The sequence below is a fragment of the Gorilla gorilla genome, chromosome 5, assembly GCF_029281585.2.
Source record: "Gorilla gorilla gorilla isolate KB3781 chromosome 5, NHGRI_mGorGor1-v2.1_pri, whole genome shotgun sequence".
NCBI classification, from domain to species: Eukaryota; Metazoa; Chordata; class Mammalia; order Primates; family Hominidae; genus Gorilla; species Gorilla gorilla.
The window spans coordinates 119,232,180-119,252,678 of record NC_073229.2 but is presented as its reverse complement, the minus strand read 5'-3'; the positions used below and the strand labels follow the sequence as shown (position 1 = coordinate 119,252,678).

Sequence of the window (20,499 nt, the reverse complement as noted above, 5' to 3'; positions counted from 1 at the left end):
CTCGTCCCTCATGTTGAAGTTAGAGCATTTTATATTGACACTTTACTGAGGCACCTTTGAATCTTTGCACATATGTGAACATAAATTTCCTGTGTTTTAATGATGTATTATTCTTGTGTCCCAATCTTTTTGCTAAGAAATCTGAAAACTAATTGCATTGTTTTTTGGCTTTTAGTGTTGTAGATTTAAAGCCCCATGATAGTCTGGTTCTCTTTTCCTTGACCGCTTTATGTTAGGAAGTAAATAAGATTTCCTTTCTCTTTCGGGATTTCTAAAGGGACGTTCAGAGGGCCTTATATTTTTACTAATCTTCTCTAGAAGTTTGCCTCAATTTGTTCCTCTACTTCTTCTAGGTTTGCCTGGTAGTGTGGCTAATGCCTGTAATCCCCATGCTTTGGGAGGCCAAAGCAGAAGGGTTGCTTGAGCACAGGAGTCTAACACCAGCCTGAGCAATGTAGCAAGACTCTGTCTCTAATTTAAAAATATACATATTTTTAAAACATTTTATAATGAAATCTCCTCAATTTATGCTTCAGTAGTCTCAACTTCTCTCTTACTGTACCTTTGCACAGTGTCATGAGATACATGTTTTTGATCTTCTAGGTCACTGTTTCAGTTTATTTTATTTTTTTATTTTATTTTTTAGACAGAGTCTCACTCTTGTCGCTCAGGCTGGAGTGCAACGTTGCGATCTTGGGTCACTGCAACCTCCGCCTCCTGGGTTCAAGCAATTCTCCTGCCTCAGCCTCCCAAGTAGCTGGGACTACAGGCGCCTGCCACTATGACTGGCTAATTTTTTTTTATTTTTAGTAAATACGGGGTTTCACCATGTTGACCAGGCTCCAGGCTGGTCTCAAACTCCTGACCTCAGGTGATCCACCCGCCTCAGCCTCTCAAAGTTCTGGGATTACAGGCATGAGCCACCGCACCCGGCCTGTTTCTGTTCTTAATAGTGATCATCTTCTCATTAAATTATTTGATAAAAATATACTGAATGCTATTTTTAAAGTAAATATTTTAGAAGTCTACTTGAAAACTTTGTTTTCCAATGTTTCCCAAAACACTTACGTTTTAATGAGGTCACATATTCTGGGTTCGAGCTTGATTTTCCTTTTTCTGATTATTGAGTTTCTTCTGGTTATTTATGTATGTATTTCTTTATCTCTGCTTGCTGAAGATTTTTCCAGTCCAATCTTTAATATCACTGGCCATATAGTAGTAAAAATTAGAGTGGTCAATGTCTTGTGGGCCATTGGTAAAGATTTGACAAATCATGTATTCTTTGCTGAGAAGTAAGGGGAAGGTGTTTCTGCCCCCAGATTTCAGCTGATACAAACAGCAGTTGTGTCCCAATCTCAGGGCCCAGAAAAGATGGTCAGAACCAACAAAACACTCAATAGCACAGTCAAGTTTGACTGGCTGGATAAGTTGCAGAGAGTCTTAATTAATTAGCCCATGTATTTTAATTTATGGTTTTATGGTTTCCCCATTTTTCCCAAAGAATCATTTGTTTTTTACTTCACCAATCCTTTAGGAAATAAGGCTTGAAATACATATTCCAGGATGTAAGCCTCTTTCCATCTAAAGAGGCATTTAAGAAGATGTTCATAGAAAGATGAAGTTAGGGATAGTTTCCAAGAATTCCAAAGCTTTAGTATTGTTATTTCTAAAGCCCATTTTAAAGGACTTTATAGTTTAAAATGTCATCTGTTTCCATACATCATATGTAGTTTATATCATAACTGGGAAGAATAAGTGAAAATAGAAAAAATTCTTAAAAGTACAGACTGAAATTTAAACTCAAAATTTATTATTAGAACTGTATTCAGTATCATTTATATTATTGGCTACTATGTCAAATACGCTTTGTGGTATATGAATGCACCAAGTGGAAAGAGCACATATTTTCTAAGATTTTATTTAAGATGCATCAAATGGATGTGCTAGCTTATAAAATACATAAAAAAGATATATTTTTTGAGATTAATGAATTAATTTTATAAAATACAAACATTAAAGTATGTAATAATTTTTTGCATACCTATATAAACTGAAATCTGTACACATCTATAAAATTATTTTGATAATTAAAATGATAATATTAAACTGGAATAAACTCATGCGGTATGCACAATACTGAATTTCCCTAAATTGGTGGTTCTCAAACATTCTTAATGTGTGTCAGAATCATCTGGAGAGTGCGTTAAAACAAAGATTGCTAGATGCCATCCACAGAGTTTCTGATTCAGTAGTTCTGGCATAGGGCCTGAGAATTTGCGTTTTTTAGTAATTTCCTAGGTGGTGCTACTTTAGGAAGTCTGGGGAATACAATTTTTTAACCCTTGCTCTAGACAAAGATGTCCTTGAGTCACTTCAAAAATTCATTAAAACCTTTGACAAAGCAATAGCGTACTTAGTTGTTCACATTTTGTTTGCTAATCTTTTGTCTTCACTTTTGGTTTTACTTTTTTATTATTATTATACTTTAAGGTTTAGGGTACATGTGCACAATGTGCAGGTTAGTTACATATGTATACATGTGCCATGCTGGTGTACTGCACCCATTAACTCGTCATTTAGCATTAGGTATATCTCCTAATGCTATCCCTCTCCTCTCCCCCAACCCCACAACAGTCCCCAGAGTATGATGTTCCCCTTCCTGTCTCCATGTGTTCTCATTGTTCAATTCCCACCTATGAGTGAGAATATGCGGTGTTTGGTTTTTTGTTCTTGCGATAGTTTACTGAGAATGATGATTTCCAATTTCATCCATGTGGTTTTACTTTTTTAAGAAAAACAAAGCAGCATGGTTTCTCTACTCTGCTCCTTTCTCCAGGTTTCAAACGGGAAATGCACAAGGGTAGATTTCTTTGTTAGTTATAGGGTGAATGTTCAGCCTTGAAGAGCTGAAGCAGTGTGCTTTGCTGACAAAGATGAACCATAAAGCGGCATCGTCCTTCCCCATGACGGTCTGTGATGAGTGATCTGCGGAATGGATAAAAGCAAAGTAGCTGCTGTGTGGCATTCACTTTTACTGTAAATGATATCATATGTTTGCATTTACGTTAAACGTGATCAAATGTAATAGGAGACAGTGTTGACAGATGCTGAAAAAGTGTTAACCTTTCCTTTTATCTTTCTTGCTTATGTGTATCTTGTACCGTAATGCTTCTTGGATAGTTTTATTAGCTGATAGATGAAATGTGGTACAAAATACCCACACAAAGAGTTCCATTGTTAGAAAGAATTGTTTGTAATTCTACAAATGATATAGTCAAACTGCTTGGTTCATGTATGGTAATACCAGACTCTTTAAATAAAATGGTTTTGTATAAAAGTGCATTGTTAAAAGAAAATTAATTTGTTTTGAATGTATACTGAATTTATATTAAGTAATTGAGTCCAGACATATAGACAATTGGTTTATCCTATATCAGAAAACTATTTTTCAAGAATTCTAATTCAGTTGGTTTATATGAATTGAGAGTACAGTGTATTTTTCTTAAAATTTAACAATAAAGCTATGTTAAAAGATTATATTATTACTTTGTGTATTATATATTTATGAAACTAAATAGACATCATATAAAGCAAGTGTTTGTAGGCCTTCCTTGAAGCAGATCAAAGGATTCTGTTTCACTCTACAAAGTTAATGTAGAGGATCTCTTGGGAATGTATAAAGACCCTTACTCTATAACATTGAACATATATATTAGGGCATAAACTTTATTTTATACTGAATGAAATGAGACAATATTTTGGAATATTAAATTCATCCATTTTTATTTTCCTTATATCTTTCTTGACTTGCAATTCCAATTCTGAAGCCAGAAATATCTAAGACAGGAAAAGTTGGTTAGTTGGCCTTTTTAGCAAAACAAAAGCAAAGAAAACTTCTTCTAATTATCCTGAGAGTATTTTATTTTATTTTATTTTATTTTTTGTCCTCCCCTGTAGTGTCAGGTGATGCCAGTGGGTCTGTCGTGGGGTCTGTTGTTAAAAAAAGAGAAGTTACTCTGACAGAAGTTGAAGAGAAACACATGAATTAATGAAAAGACAGAGAACAGGACAGGTACTAGGGAATATATACCAACCTCAAGAGCTGAGGGAATGTCAGATCAGCCAATAAAGGCTCCTGGCCGTAGTCAAAGCCAAAACAAATAACCAAGAAAAAACAAACAAACAAAACCACTTTATGAATTAAGTCCAACACCAAATTTATCAAGGAAAGTCAAAACTATTTCATAACAGAGGAGACAGAAGGCATATGGGGGCTCTTGCATCTCAGGGTAATTTGAAACTACCTGCTACAATGCTCTACAACCCTATTTTTGAGAAAAAAAAAAGGAAAAGGCAAGATTAAGAGATATTGAGCATTTATTTTTCAAAAAAATTGTTTAAGTAATCCAAATGAATTATGATTTATACCAGATAGGGAGTTTATTATTTTAACTCACCACCTGGATTGGGAAGAGAGCTGATTAGTTAATACAGAGTGTCTATATATTCTGGTATAGTCAACCTGGTTTGGAAACCAGAATTAGTTCTGCTAATTCCTGTTACCCCAACATCAGTCTGATTGATCATTTGTCTTATTTACATTTTTTGATAAACATTACTGTTTGTAGTTGCATCACAATAAACTGGAATAAACATCCAGCTTTCTCTACACATCATTAGTAGTATGTGAGATACATGTGCAATGAATGGAATTCTCACTCAAATGCATAGTTAAATCTTAATGACCCAAGTGTCTTTTCTCAGCTTTCTCCAAGGACAGCAGGCACAGTTCTTGCTGATGATAAAATGCTGTTCTGGGATAGTTCATTCTTCTGATATTGGGTGGTAGTAGGAGAAATATTTAATGCTGCTCCTTTTTGAACACTTAGCACACGAGTGAGTTGTGTCTTGGCCACCATTGCAACCTAGGAGCTCCACAGATATGCAAGACTGTTAGTGGAGTCAAAGGAAAATAAAAGGCATTATAGGTCAGGTACATGAAGAATATGCTCAAGAAAAACAGTCTGAGCTGTCTGTCTGGCAATAGAGAATATAGATAATGCCACTTGCCATTTATCATGTGGTATAAATCTATAATTATTTATCTTATTGTTTGGTAATGTTTTGAATATGCAATGACCACTTTTGGCCACCATAAGTGCACAAAGATTCATGTTTAATTAAAAATTAATAAGGGATTTTCCTGTCTCCAAAAGTTGATGATGAACGCGACAATATATTGTCCATATTCACAAGCCACCATGTAGACTTGTGAAAACCATTTATCATATTAAATACAGAAGACACAATTCATCTGTGAAAGCTTTAGCATCTATTTAATAAAATTAGTCCTTATGGTAAGAGGACTCTGTAAGTTGCAGATAAATATAACTCTGATAACTGACTTATCATTTGGATCAAATAGGTATTTTAGTCTAAACTCATTTTACTCATTTGATTTCAAGTTTTCTTGTGCATTTACAAATAATGAGGCAATTGCTGTTCATGTTGGTTCTATTAGCAGAAGAAAAACTTCTCAAACAGTTAAGTGACACCAGTTTTATGTCAATACTATCAGCTGTTAGAAATATAAATTTAATGTAAGGTTCATTTTTCTCTATCCATTTCATGGAAACAAAGTAAACCATGTTGGCAGTTAATTCTGTCAAAAATGAGACATCTGATTTTATTTTGCATGCCATTGTATGTTCAATAAATATTTCGATACTGTAGCTCTATTTTTGTTGCCTTGTGGTAATAAGTTTAAAAATTTGGTGGCTCATGGTATCATAGAGAAACAATATATTTACTAAATTACCCAAGAAAAATAGTCTGAGCTGTCTGTCTGGCAATAGTATTTATGCCAGAATTATTAAAAATATTTATGGACTTGGTTGTAAATGCACTTGTTTGTGAAGTGCATGTAGCCCATGCTTGTATGTCATCAGATGTAATATTATACAAATTAATCTGTAACTATTAAAATGTTTACAATTTTTTGTAAAACTAACACCAAATGAAAAAGAAAACTTTTAACTTGGCAATCTGCATCGTTTCTTTTTTGGTTGCTGCCCATCCAGAAGTTAATTTAGATTACATTTATATATTTATAGATGCTAGACAAACAAGTAATTTCACAACATATAATTTTGCCATAGAACTCTTCTTATAAAGAAATAATTACTCAAAATAGAAAATATAGTCAGCAGAAGGAAGAAAATGGGATGAAGAGAAACTGTATATAAGACCTCTTCTAGGGTTCTTAATTTTGAAATTCAGTCATTCAGAATTTAGTTATAATATCTTGGAACATACTTTGAGGATGGGTTTTAATGTAAGTCTAGCCAGAAAGCAAGCTTATAGCTAGTTTTGGAAAGCAAATGGCAGCTTAACTCATTTGGGAACCCAGAGCATGGAGCCATGCTGGTCTCCTGAACTCGACTGACCCAAAGTGTAGCCACATAGCTTAATCCACATCAAAATCATATACCAAAAAATGTGTCTCTCTTTCACAGATGTTAGTATCCTTGTATAAAGGCAAAGTTTTTAGATTATCATATCTAGAAAACATTTTCCTTCTCTTCATAGAATTTTAGAAGAATGATGAAGATTATCACCTAATGTCTGAAGCACATGACTTGCAAAAATGATTGGAGAGCATGATAGTATGACAGACTGTATAAATCAATCTTGGGGGAAGAAACAACTCAACAACCAGCAGAAATCCTGATAGTAACTTTGATCTTGGGTTTTGTCCACATAGATCTGATACCTTTCTGTTTTCTCATCATGGGTGTTGATGAATAGGTTTGTGGTTTTCTTTGTCAATAAATAGATGAGTAATAAGCTATGTGTAGCTGTCAGTCAAGTTTTTATTAGATATAATATTATTGACCTTTCAACTTACTAACCATGGAAGATTTTGATTCATAAGACATATAGGATGATAAAAGACTCTGAAGATCCTAGGAGGTCTGTGTATAACCATATTGAGTACATATGAAAACAAAAAGTCCTGTAAGTTAAAATTAATTTGAACTCCTTTAAAAATTTCTTTCCAGGCACATATTCCATGTATTTACTCACATAAACCTTTCTATGTGGAACTACTTACATGTAACAATTTAGAAATTCAGATGTGAAAGGTCAAATAATCACATCCCTACCATCATACAGAGAATAAAATAGGTACATGAAAATTATTTGCTGTACATAAGATCATATTTTCTTAGTATTGACAATTCTAGAATCAGGATTTGTCTTTTCAGAATTTCTGTTTACTATTATTTTTCACTGCATTTAATATGTATTTCTATATTTGTATTTAGTGTCTGCTTTGGGAGTAAGCAGATACATTGTTTATAAACGTAGTTTACAGAGAGTAAACAATGATTAACCACTACAGTCCATGACAAATGACATCTAGACCATTAATTTTGTTGTTTATTTTTTACTACTTAACTTGTAGATATTTATAACTGGGAAACAGCTTCCTTTCCAACCTAGATATTTAGAAGAATGATGAACAGATTGTACCACATACATTTCAACCATATTACTTACATAAATGAATTAACAGGAATACAGTTTTAGGTTTTATAAATTAAGTTTGAGGGAGAAACAATGGATTAAAATTAAATCATGCAATAATAGAGAACAATATTAATTTCTTCTACTTTTTCCTTTGAACAAGTGCTCCTCGTATTACTGTGTTCAAGTGACTCCCTTTTCCCATAATCTTATACTAATGACATCCTCAAACTATATTTACATACTTTTCTATATGTTTCACTCTGTTCCTCTCAATATAATGTTTATTTAATCATTATCTCCAATACTTTTCTCCTGTTTCTGGTGCAACCTGTTCTCTTTTTCTTCTTGAAATTTTTTGTTTGTTTTTTGTTTTGTTAGGCGGTCTCGCTATTTTGCCTAGGCTGTCCTCAAGCTCCTGGGCTTCAGTATCCACCCACTTCAGCCTCCCCAGTAGCTGAAACTACAGGTGTGCCTCACCATGCTAAGCATCTCTGGACACTCAGTACTAGTTCCCAGTTAGCATTTGAGAGAATATTCCAGTTTGTTGTCACTCTATGTGACTAAGATGTCCTTTAAACTATGAACTCTAAGTGGTACAAATATAATTCAGAAATGGGAAAAAATGTCCTGTAGTAACACACATCCCCAGGAATTCAGTTGCTTAGCACAACAAACATTTTTCTCTCATGCTGCTTTTCTAAAGCTGGTTGTAAGTAGGATAGGACTCTACTCATAAGTACTCAAGACTAAGGTTGGTAGAGGTTTCATTTCAACACAAGCCTTCACAATGCCTAAGGCAGAGAGAAAGGAATATGAGTTGTGTGCTGGCTTCTAAAACTTCCTCACAGAAATGGCACATGCATTTCTACTCTTATTTCATTGCCAAGATTAAAACACATTGGTGTACCTAATTTCAGATGGGAATTGGTAGGGAAGTGAAATTCTACCCTTTGCCTGAAGAGAAAGGTAGATCATTTTTGATAGAGGGTCATATTCTATGTACTCCAACCTTAAATTCCATTTTCACATTTGTGGTAGGTAGAATTCTGAGAAGACTTCAACATCCCTATATTGGAGTATAATTAGCATAATCTCCTTTGCTACAGTGTGGACAGGATCTATAAATATAATGAGAAATCACTGCCTTGATTAGGCTTATTTAGATGGTAAAGGTGAAGGGATTTTGTAGATGTAATTAAAATTCCAAGCAAGATGATTTTGAATCAATTGAAAGAAAGATGATCATGAGTGAGTCTGACAGTCAGGAAAATTTATTAAAATAGGGACTGGGCCTTTTCTGAAGAAAGAAACTCTAGCTACGAGAAAATGAGCTTCCAAGTTGTGAGATGGCCTGTAAGAAGTATGTTTGGGAGAAGGCCTTGTGGTAGGGAACTGCCTCTAGAAACTGAGAGATGTCTTTAGGTGATAGCCAGTGTATATTGCAACCCAAGGAGACCCTGAACTTAGAACCCAGCTTAGCTGTGCCTAGACCTTGGAGCCACAGAACCTGTGAGATAGCAAATGTATGTTCATTTAAACCACAAAGTTTGTGGTAATTTGTTATACATTAATAGAAAAATAACACGTTTCCATGTTCTCTTTCATATTCCCTCTATTCCATCTATTATATTTTTTTGGAATTTACTAGATTATATCTTTATGAATGTAATATATATAGTATGAATGATATAAAACATATATAAATATGTAATTGAGTAAATTTTGAAAAAAATGTAGAACAATTAAGAGACAAGGTATTGCGCCATTGCCTAAACTATAATGTAGGAGTATGATTACAGCTTATTGCAGGATTCAGCACCTGGGCTGAAGTGATCCCAGCCTCCTGAGCCTCAGCCTCCTGAAATGATAGGACTACAGGTACGTACCACCACACTTGGCTACTTTTCAATTTTTTGTGGAGACAGGGTCTTTCTATGTTGCCCAGGCTGGTCTCGATCTCCTGGTCTCCAATGTTCCTGCTGCCTCGGCCTCTCAAAGCACTAGGATTACGTGCCTATGCCACCATGTCTAGCCTGTGAGTATGTTTTTAACAGATATATCTTGATTGCATAATCCATCATTTTGCAAGCATTAATGTATGCCTATTATCAGCCAGAAATAGTGATATTGGTGATATGGGGCTTAAAAAGAAAACAAAGGCTTAAAGTTTTTATAGTGAACAGGGACAAATAAATGTGTTATTAATAAACAAAATTACATTAATAAAAGCATTTTCTAAATGTTGAGTCTTTCATAAAGTGGAGTGATCTATTCATGTATTCGTTTTTTTTCTGCTGATACATACTGAGAATCTACTATATTCCAGGATATAAGGAGCAGCTAAAGTTTTATAGAATAGGTGACATGCGAGCTGGTCTTTAAAAGGAATTTGCATCTGCCATATATTAAATAAAAAGATGAAAAGTACATGACCTGATATGTACACAAATAATACAAGCCCTTTATGAGATGAAGGTCATGGTAAATACTCTATGTTCTGAGGATGGAGGCCAGAATCTAAGTGATCATGGGGTAGGGGCACTTTTAAATCTTGATGCATCAGTGGCTTTGATGTTATTCTACCTGGATCTGAGAGCAGCAATGAAGGTTAGTTGAAGAAGCATGTTTTAAATTCCTTCTCAGGACTTAGCCATTTTTCATTCTTTAGAAGACTTTAAATTTGAGAAAGATCTCCCAGAGGATAGTCCATGTCCACAGGTAAGAACGTGGCATGAAATTCTCTAGTGAATTTTATTCTTGAGCTTCTGAGGCTTAGAGCAAAGCAGATAAAAAGCAGCTAAGCAAAAAATATCAGAAGACAGTAAATTTTACCCTAATTTTTTTCAAGTTGTTTCTGGGTTTACTATAACTTTTAAGAGTGTAATAGGAAAGTTGGTGATAGGAATGAGGATAAGAACTAACCACCTTGTTTTATTTTTCACCTTCGGTCAATCAAGAGAAAGCATGTTGTCAATAGCCTTCACCTCCGATATCTAGTCAAGCAGCCTCCACTAGAGATCAATTCACAATTGAACTATGTGTTCACATGATTAACCTACTCATTCACACCTGAGCCACATTATAACTATGAAATGGGGAAACTTTCACTTTTGCAGTTCATTATTACTCCTGTGAAAATGGGCCTCACCATAACATTGCTCTCAATCTTACAGCTATCTACCAACAGGAAATTAACTTTAAAAGAAAACAAGATCAATTACTAATTCTATTATTTAACATTTAATTATATAAACTTTTCATCTTTACATACACATTAACTCCAAATTATACTTTTAATTTTTAACACCTGAAAAAAATGAATGTATATTAAATTTAACAAAAATGATTTAAAATTCACAAGTGAGAAAGTTATTTGAAAGAAAGTCTAGAACTTCTTCTTATTGATATTTTTGGCATTCTCATACGTAAAATGCAATATGTAGGCTTTTGAATGTTTCTAATGTGATAAAATATTAACCTCATAGAAAAATAGTTGTACTATTGTAGAACTTTCTGATTAAATATTTCTCATCTGTCACTCAAAGTTTTGGAAACTGGAATTTAGTTTCTCATCTAGAGTTGTCACAATGCTTTTGAGCTGAGTAAAATTGGCTAAATTAAAGATATTATACTTAAATTAAAATTATACCCATATTATAAGAATCAGCTGAAGCATAATCATTTCACTTAGTTTTATTACAGTTTAAAAATACAATATATGCCATATAATTTCGTTAAGAAATAGTATGAATTCAAAGTCATTTGTGGGTGTAATAGCATTATTCATTTTTTAATTTTTAAAATAAATCCCAATCTCTAAACCATAGTTAGAAAAATGCAGTCATGAAGCATGCTGACATCAGTTTTAGGTCCCAAAAGAAAGACAAAAGTAATCCCCCCAAAAGAAGTGCCATTTAATCTCCAGTGACTGCACATTGTGTTATGTCTCCTCCACCCCAAATGCCTACTTTGGTAATGATATTGCATCCTGGCTGAGTTTGTGCCAGCGTTTTGGGGAAAATGTACAGTTTTATCCCTTTGGTCAAATGAATGTATTTTCTACTCTAGGAGCCAATCTCACTATTTCAGGAGAAATTTAGACTTTTCACCATTATCTCCAAAATGTGACAAGGTCAAAGGAGTGTTAGAGGTAAATAGAAATAATGTGGGATGTTCAGAGCCTTCATAAATACAATGTTCTCTAAGTGGCTAGTATTTTGCATTTTATGAAAGTTATGACATGTACACAGTGACAAAACTTTGAGGTTAAAATAGCAAAATGCAAAGTTAAGTGACAGGAAAATGTTACTAATATGCTTTACAGGGTAGAATTTAACATAATTTTACAGTGTACAATCGTCATATTTTAGATAACATTTTGAAAAGAAACTAATATGAATCAATGTATTACTAGCCAAGTTATAATAGAAGAATACTCAGGTTGTATTTTTTTTGCTTCCACTTAGTTCTAGGTTTCTTACATACCTTATTTCATTCTCTAATAATGATTCTTCGACTTGGGGATCCCCCTCATCCTTTATAGATGAGGGGACTGAGGTTTAGTATGATTAGGTGTATTTGCGCTCATTTATTTATTCAAGAAGTATCCTTATTTACTTGCTTATGATTTTTTTTAGGTATTGATTACCTAATTACCTGCAGGGTACAGTGTTAGGTGCTACAGAACCCTGACAGAATTCTAAATCTAGTAAACAGCAGTCCAAGAATTGTGAAAAGAGAAATGCTTTCCTCAGATCTGTGATTCTAAAATACCCTGTATACCATGAAGAATAGGCTACATTGAAATGTTCATTTAAAATATATGTGCTTAAATTGCGGCAGTCTTTAGAACCTAAGAAGAATCTCAGTAGCCCATATAGCACTTTAATGAAATAAGTTGAGCTCTTAGACTGCTGACCAGCAGAGTGCATTGGTTTGTTCCCTGTTCTTGGGATTCTTTGATCTTGTCACAGGTTGTGCTGTTTGGGAACTCAGTTGAGCCCAATGTACAGTTGCTTCAATAAAGGGCAAATGTGAAGGATCACTTGCTGACTTTTGACATATTGCTACACTCAGACAATCACTGTGGTCACTGGGATACAGCAATAGGTCTGAAGAATTCACTGAAATGGAGAGTCTTTGGACAGGACAGCTTCCCTTTTGAATCCATGTCTCTGGCACAATGTACATTAAAAGGTCCAATGTGGAATTACAGGTCTACTGGGAAATTCACCAAGGACTTATATTAAAATAAAAAAAAATCTCAAATCAGGAAAGGCAATTTCTGTGAATAAAATAGCTAACTTAACCCTCATTTCCTAGGTTGAGGAATTCTGACAAACTACAATGTTGTGATAATGCACTTAACAAATAAACAATACTGTGAAATGAAGCAAGACTTTTTTTAAAAAAGGTAACAAAATAACTAATGTTTTAATATAGTACAGATTTTAATGTATCATAAAAGAAATGATGTGATAATATATTTTACTAAAGAGTTTAGCGGTGGGAGTAAAACTCAATTAAGACCAGACTCATTAACATTTAATTTCATTTGGGCCTTTATTGCTTGTAAATGTATAGTTTCTTAACTTTCTCATTCACTCTTACTCATAATTCTAGTGAACCTTACATCTTTCATGGATGACAGTGCTTCTCTAAGAAACTCCCACAGATGAATTTTTCATTTATGAAGAGACGTACTTTTTTTGTTTTTTTAAGAGCTGACATCTCCTGATTTAGGAGAGCTAAGCTAGTAGGGAAGCAGATACTTGTCATTGTGAAATGATCCCAAGTAAATTGAGGTAATGGAAGGAAGATGCAATTTTGACATGTACCAGTAGTTTCATACACGTGGCATAAATAATGCTTGCAATTTTGGAATAGACAAAATACTACTGGATCTAAGCCAGTCTAGGGTTTTAGGACACCTGTAAGTAGTCTGACTTTCCATGTGAAGTATCTATTTCAAAGTTGGAAATAGTACTATTTATCTGAGAAATAAAGCATTATAACAATGTTTGTATTGAAGTTAGGAGAAGATATGTGTTACTCTATTTCTTTGGTATTTCACTAAAGAAACTTAATGTTCCAGTATTCCATAGATAAATAAGGAAAACAGTGTATTATTTTAGGCTCTTATTAAAGCATATAATTATTACACATCTATGCGTAAAAAATCCAAAACTTAATATTACAAATACCCATGTAACCACAGTCTAAAATCTAATAAATGTTACAGCTTCATCCTGATAATTTCAAAATTATTTTTGAGTCAGTAAGTGTTACAGATAAAGTTGAGGAGGTAACGTTCTCTTGGTACCTGTGCTCAATCCGATTCCACTCCTTCCTTCACAAAAGCAACCCTTACCGTGAGACTGATTGGTATTCATGTTGTAACACTTTTACTAGTGTTATTTGTATACATAAGTAACATCTTAGATTGTCATATATGTGTATCGTGGATCGCAAGGACTCTACACAGAACAGGATCTCTTTCGAAGTCTCATGATATGGTGTCATGATATACTTTTCATTCTACAGCTTGTTTATTCATCTTAGTGTTTTTGAGATCTATAAGTTTATATGTATAAAGATAAAAAGATCATTCTTTACGTATCTCCTAGTTAATTATATTTCCAATTATACTGTTTTTGTGTAAATTTTATGTAAATGTAGAACAAATATATTATTACTAACATCTGGATTTGTACATTTACTATTTTTCTCTGATTATTGTTCCCATCCTATCGTCCATTTAAATTTCAGTCTCATTTTATCTTTTTTTTTTTTTTTTTTTTTTTTTTTGAGACTGAGTCTCGCTCTGTAGGCCAGGCTGGATTGCAGTGGCGCTATCTTGGCTCACTGCAACCTGTGCCTCACTGGTTCAAGCGATTCTCGCGCCTCAGCCGCTCGAGTAACTGGGAATACAGGCATGTGCCACCATGACTGGCTCATTTTTGTATTTTTAGTAGAGACAGGGTTTCACCATGTCGGCCCAGCTGATCTCGAACTACTGACCTCAAACGATCCATCCCCCTCTAGGCCTCCCAAAGTGCTGGGATTACAGGTGTCCAAGTATGTACTTTCAATACTTACATTTAAATGTTTTAATATAAACATATAAACACAATAAGTTTACTAATTAAATATAAAGGTTTTTTATATGCATACTTAAAATGTACAACAGGGTTATCTTAATTTATTTTTCCCATTTTCAATATATTGTTTTCAATTTTATTATACTTGCTTTAATCCCTACCTATAATACCAGTGGTTTTTTTTCCCTTAATCAGTAAATACTGATTAAGATTTAATAAAATGTCTTAGCCATTTATTTGCTTACTATTGCTTTTTTTTATCTATGACTTTTTTCTCAGTTCTTTTTTGTTCCTTACTAACATATTTTCATCCATCATTTTTTCAGTGAGGGTCCATGAAGTATAACATTTCTGTTTTTTTTTTAACGTCTGAAAATATTCATTCAGCTTTCACATGTCAATGTATTTATTTTAGTATGGATTTCTAGATTGACAACTATGTATTCTAAACATTTTTAGAATATTATTACTTTGTATACTAGCTTCAAATGTTTTGCTGAAAACTGCAGTAAAATTGGTTGTAACTTCCTTGAAGACAATCAGTCTTTCTTTTCTCTTTATTTTCTTCCTTTGGTACTTTAGAATATTTTTTTCTTTGTGTCATGTTGCGCATTTTCACTACAATGTAAACTGATATATGCATATTATTTATTCATTTACCTTGGTTTTCTGTGTGCTGCTTCATTCTGTGAACTATTTTTTTCTCTCTTCCTTTAAATTCTCTTTAAATTTTTAAAATTTTCTTTTATATTTAAATCTTTTCATCATGCCTTAAAAATATCTACTTACATATTATCTCTATTCTCTAATTCTGGAATTCATATCAGTTGTATGTTGAAATTATTTCATCTTTCTTTTTTTAAATTATACTTTAAGTTTTAGGGTACACGTGCACAATATGCAGGTTTGTTACATATGTATACATGTGCCATGTTGGTGTGCTGCACCCAGTAACTCGTCATTTAACATTAGGTATATCTCCAAATGCTATCCCTCCCCCCTCCCCCACCCCACAACAGGCCCCAGTGTGTGATGTTCCCCTTCCTGTGTCCATGTGTTCTCATTGTTCAATTCTCACCTATGAGTGAGAACATGTGGTGTTCAGTTTTTTGTCCTTGCGATAGTTTGCTGAGAATGATGGTTTCCAGCTTCATCCATGTCCCTACAAAGGACATGAACTCATCATTTTTTATGACTGCATAGTATTCCATGGTGTATATGTGCCACATTTTCTTAATCCAGTCTGTCATTGTTGGACATTTGGGTTGGTTCCAAGTCTTTGCTATTGTGAATAGTGCCGCAATAAACATATGTGTGCATGTGTCTTTAAAGCAGCATGATTTATAATCCTTTGGGTATATACCCAGTAATGAGATGGCTGGGTTAAATGGTATTTCTAGTTCTAGATCCCTGAGGAATTGCCACACTGACTTCCACAATGGTTGAACTAGTTTACAGTCTTTATGTTAATTTCAAGTCTTAATGTCTGAAATGTTTTGAAAAGTCTGAGAATGAGTATAAATCTAAGTAAAAAAGGCATTCAATTTTTTCATCTTTTAAAGTAAATAAATTTGCCTTATTTCCATTTTTGTCACAGATCACAAAAAATAATTTGAAAGTAAAGCTCTCTATCATAAATGGGGATAAAAATTCAAATTACATACAACTCACAGTAGAGATAATTAACAAAATAGTAACAATGCTAATCAATTTGGTTTTGGTATGCTAATCATTAATTATATAATTTCATTATTATGTATTGAGTACTTAGTGCATGTTAGACACAAAGTCATGCACTGAATTTGTGGATGAAAAAGACTTAGAATTTGTCCTGAGACATCTGAGATTCTTGTGGTGTAACTTGGAGAGGGTGCTGAGAATGATTTGCCTGAGAATTAACTTATTGTATTCAATACTCCTAGAAATCACCTCAAATCTATGTCTGGGAATTTCTGGAGATGAAACCCTGTAATATTTCTGCTTGAAATTTATGTTCTACTGGATCCAGAGTCAAAATGGTTAGGTTGAACTAGTTTAATTTGTGTTAATTGTCCTTTGAAATTCAACGTTTATATTTTTTAACCATCAATGCCATTTTATTTTTTCAAAATGGGCAATTTGAAATAAAGGGGAAATTTCAAGAATCATGATTGCAATTTATTACATTACCTTAGCTTCTATACCATAAAAATCTCTCCCAGAGAAGAAGCCCATTTATATAAGTATTATAGTAATAACAATTATTCATTTAATATATAGTATGTACCAGGATCTGTATGTATATTGCCTCATTTAATTCTCAATAACTCCATGAAGTAAAAATTATAACCTCGATTTATAGATGATGATATTAAGCCTTGGAAATTTAATCAATGCTTGAATCTTGGTGATTATAACTCCAAAGCTTTTCTCTTCACTACTAAGCTGTATTATACATTATATATGTTCCCATGGACTGGTTCGATAGCACCGTCTTGATCACTAGATCAAGTCTAAACTTACCGCTCTTAGCCACATTGTATCCTTTGCAAGATGAAGGAAGATTTATTCATACCAAAATGACCCTAGAAATCTAATAAAGAATACATTTTTTAAAAAACTTGAAATGTTATTTTATTTAATAAATAATTATGTGTGGGCTTCTGATTATGATTATGATTATATGTGGCTAATTTTTGAAATACTTTACTGTTTTCTATTTATTCCTAAATAGTTTCATTAGAAAAGAATGAAAACTATTTTGATCATTTAGTAAATTATTATTCCCTAAGAAAAATGGAAGTTAAAGTAGATACAAATAATAATTAGGAATGCAATATGAATTATTCTAAACTCTAATAATTGTACATAAAGTTTTCTTAATTATAGAGGCTTCTCCCTCATAGTCAGTGAAGTTGATTAGAATCACTTGTAGACATGAGAATGCTTACACAATCAAATGAAAGTAATGTGGTATTTTAATTACCCACACCTGCAAACATTTGAAGGCAAACACCCTAGTGATTTTTTTCAAGTGTTAGAAATCAATATACAACTTGTATTCAGTCTGAAATTTGTAAGAATGCTTCCAAACTTTATTCTTTTATGAACCATGAAAACTAGTATTTCCTTGTAATTCTAAGATTTCATCCTAATAGTTCACTTTTTATCTAGTTTCTCCTCCATATCTTTCATTTGCTACTTTATTGTTAGAATTGTCTTTCTCCAATTACATTTTTTTAAAAGGGTACTATTATTCAGTTTTATATAGAATAATCTGCAAATTTCTTGGCATAGTTTACGCAGTCATTCATAGTATATGTAGTTACTTAAAATGGATCCAAACCCATTAAGGATGATTTTGCTTTAGGGAAAAGAAACCTATTAAAATTAGTTATGAAATCATTGAAAGATACAAAATTGTTACAAGACTCAAGTCCAAAGGCACAGATTGGTCTCACAAACCAGAACTACCCCTCTGGCTTCATGAGCCCCAGATACTGTGGCTGATTGGTTTCTCATCCTGATTAATATTTATATCTTCTTTCTTCTCTCTTTCTGCAGTCCAGATTTTCTCCTTTAGTTTACAGAAAATAGCCTTTTTATTTATGAAGATATACTTCCCCTCATAGTTAAATCTTACTGCTGAGACTCACTTTTTTCCTAAATCTTAATCCTCAAAAAAAAAGAGAAAAAAGTCAATTGGATCCATTTGAGGGCCATTGTCTACATTGTTCTGATCAGTTGTAGCTGGCTGGCAGGAAGTGGCATGGTCACTCCAAACTGAAATGGAAGTGTGACCCAGCATTTTAGAAAGAACTGCAGGTAACAATCAATTATCACAGAAGGTAATGCAAGCCAGACATAGCCCCTTCCCCTCAGTGCCCAGCCCCAAAATGTGTCGTCTCTAGGAGCATTTTCATAGCACCATGATCCTGGATCTCTGATCCTTCTCATTTGACAGAGAGATACATTTCCTCATGCAGTGCCAGCCATGTCCCTGCGATGTGATGGTGAAGGCTCAAGTAAATGGATTTGGCTGTATTGGGTGACTGGTCATCAGGGCTAACTTCAGCTAAGTAGATATTGTTGCCATCAATGACCCCTTTCTTGACCTCAACTACATGGTCCACACATTCCAGTATGTCAACCCACGGCACAATTCATGGCCTAGTCAAGGCTGAAAATAGGAAACTTGTCATGAATTAAATCTCATTTTCCTCTTCTGCGAGTGAAACCCTGCTAATATCAAATAGGGTGATGTTGGTACTGAATATGTTCTGGAGTCCACTGGAATCTTCACTATCTTGGAAAAATGTGGAGCTCACTTGAAAGGTGAAGCCAAAAAGGTCATCTGTGCGCCTTCTGCTGATGCCTCCATGTTTTTGCTGGGCACAGACAATAAGAAGTACAAAAACTTCCTCAAGATTGTCAGTGATGTCTCCTGCATCATCAACTTTTAGCCCCCTGGCTGAGGCTATTCATGAGAGCTATGGTATCTTAATGGGACTCATGACTACATTTTGTGCCATCTTTGCCACCCAGAAGGTCCTGGATGGCCCCTCTGGCAAAATGTGGTGAGATAACCATGGAGCTGCCCAGAAATTATACCCTGCATCTACTGGCACTGCCAAGGCTGCAGGCAAGGTCATTCTTGAGCTGAATGGGAAGCTCGCTGGCAGGGCCTTTTGTGTCTGCACAGTGTGTTGGTTGAAGATCTGACCTGGTGTCTAGAGAAAGCTGGCAAATGTGATGACATCAAGAAGGTGGTGAAACAGCCATTGAAGGGCTCCCTAAAAGGCATTCTTGGCTACACTGAGGACCAGGTCATCTACTATAACTTTAACAGTGACACCTACTTTTCCACATTTGATGCTGGGGCTGGTTTTACCTTCAATGACTGTTTTGTCAAGCTTATATCCCAGTGTGACAATTAATTTGGTTAAAGCAGTGGGGTCAATGGGGTGGTAGATTTTTTAGATCACATGGCCTCCAAGGTGGCCTATGTACCACCAGCACCAGAAGGAGAATAAGAGACTCTCAGCTACTGGAGAGTTTTCACATTCTAACATATTGAAAATCTCCCTTCCTTGACAAGGTTTCCATCCCAGGCCCTCTGAAGAATGGAAGGGGCTTTGGGAGCCCTACCTTGCCATTTGCCATTAATAAAGTACACTGTGCCCAGCCAAACAAACAAAACAAAACAAACAAAAAAAGAAACAAAAAAAGAACCCCAAACCAAAAAACTTGGCATGATCCTAGGATCCTTCCCCAAACATAGCCAGGCATTTGTATGAAGTATCTGTACCCAGGGAAGCATGCTTGAGTCTCAGCACCCAGGGATTTTATGTGAAGTTGACCATCTAGCATGATAACAGAAACTCAGGACCTCAGCAATGAAAGAAGGTATATCAACAATCAGGATGTGCAAAACAATCTGGATAAATCTGATAATCTGTTGAAGCATGACTAATTGCTCTAAGCTTATACAACATAATAAATAAGTAACAGAAAAAAATTTAGGGTCACATTCCCAGGGGTTGACCAAGAGTCAATCAGGTTTGCAGATTCCCTAGGAGCCATTCAAGGACTGACCAATCAGACCTGCTATGTTAACTCTTTCCTCACAGTCACATTGTCACTAGGCAGTACTCCTCTAAGGTATTTTTTCTCTGTGACACTTTCCATCACCTAACATTGTTCGTTTCTTGATGGTCTCACCTCAGATAAAAATCTAAGAGGGCAAGGATTTGTTTTTATATTCCTATCTATTATCTATCGATCATCTATCTATCTATCTATCTATCTATCTATCTATCTATCTATCATCTATCTATCTTTTTTGTCCCCAGGGCCCTGGAATAGTACATATATAATCAATAAATAT

At 34.3% G+C, this 20,499-nt stretch overlaps 1 pseudogene; it reads left to right on the top strand.

Annotated features, from left to right (window-relative positions):
• Positions 1–19,049: 19,049 nt before the first annotated feature.
• LOC115934988 (glyceraldehyde-3-phosphate dehydrogenase-like) lies at positions 19,050–19,645 on the top strand (annotated as a pseudogene).
• Positions 19,646–20,499: the final 854 nt, after the last annotated feature.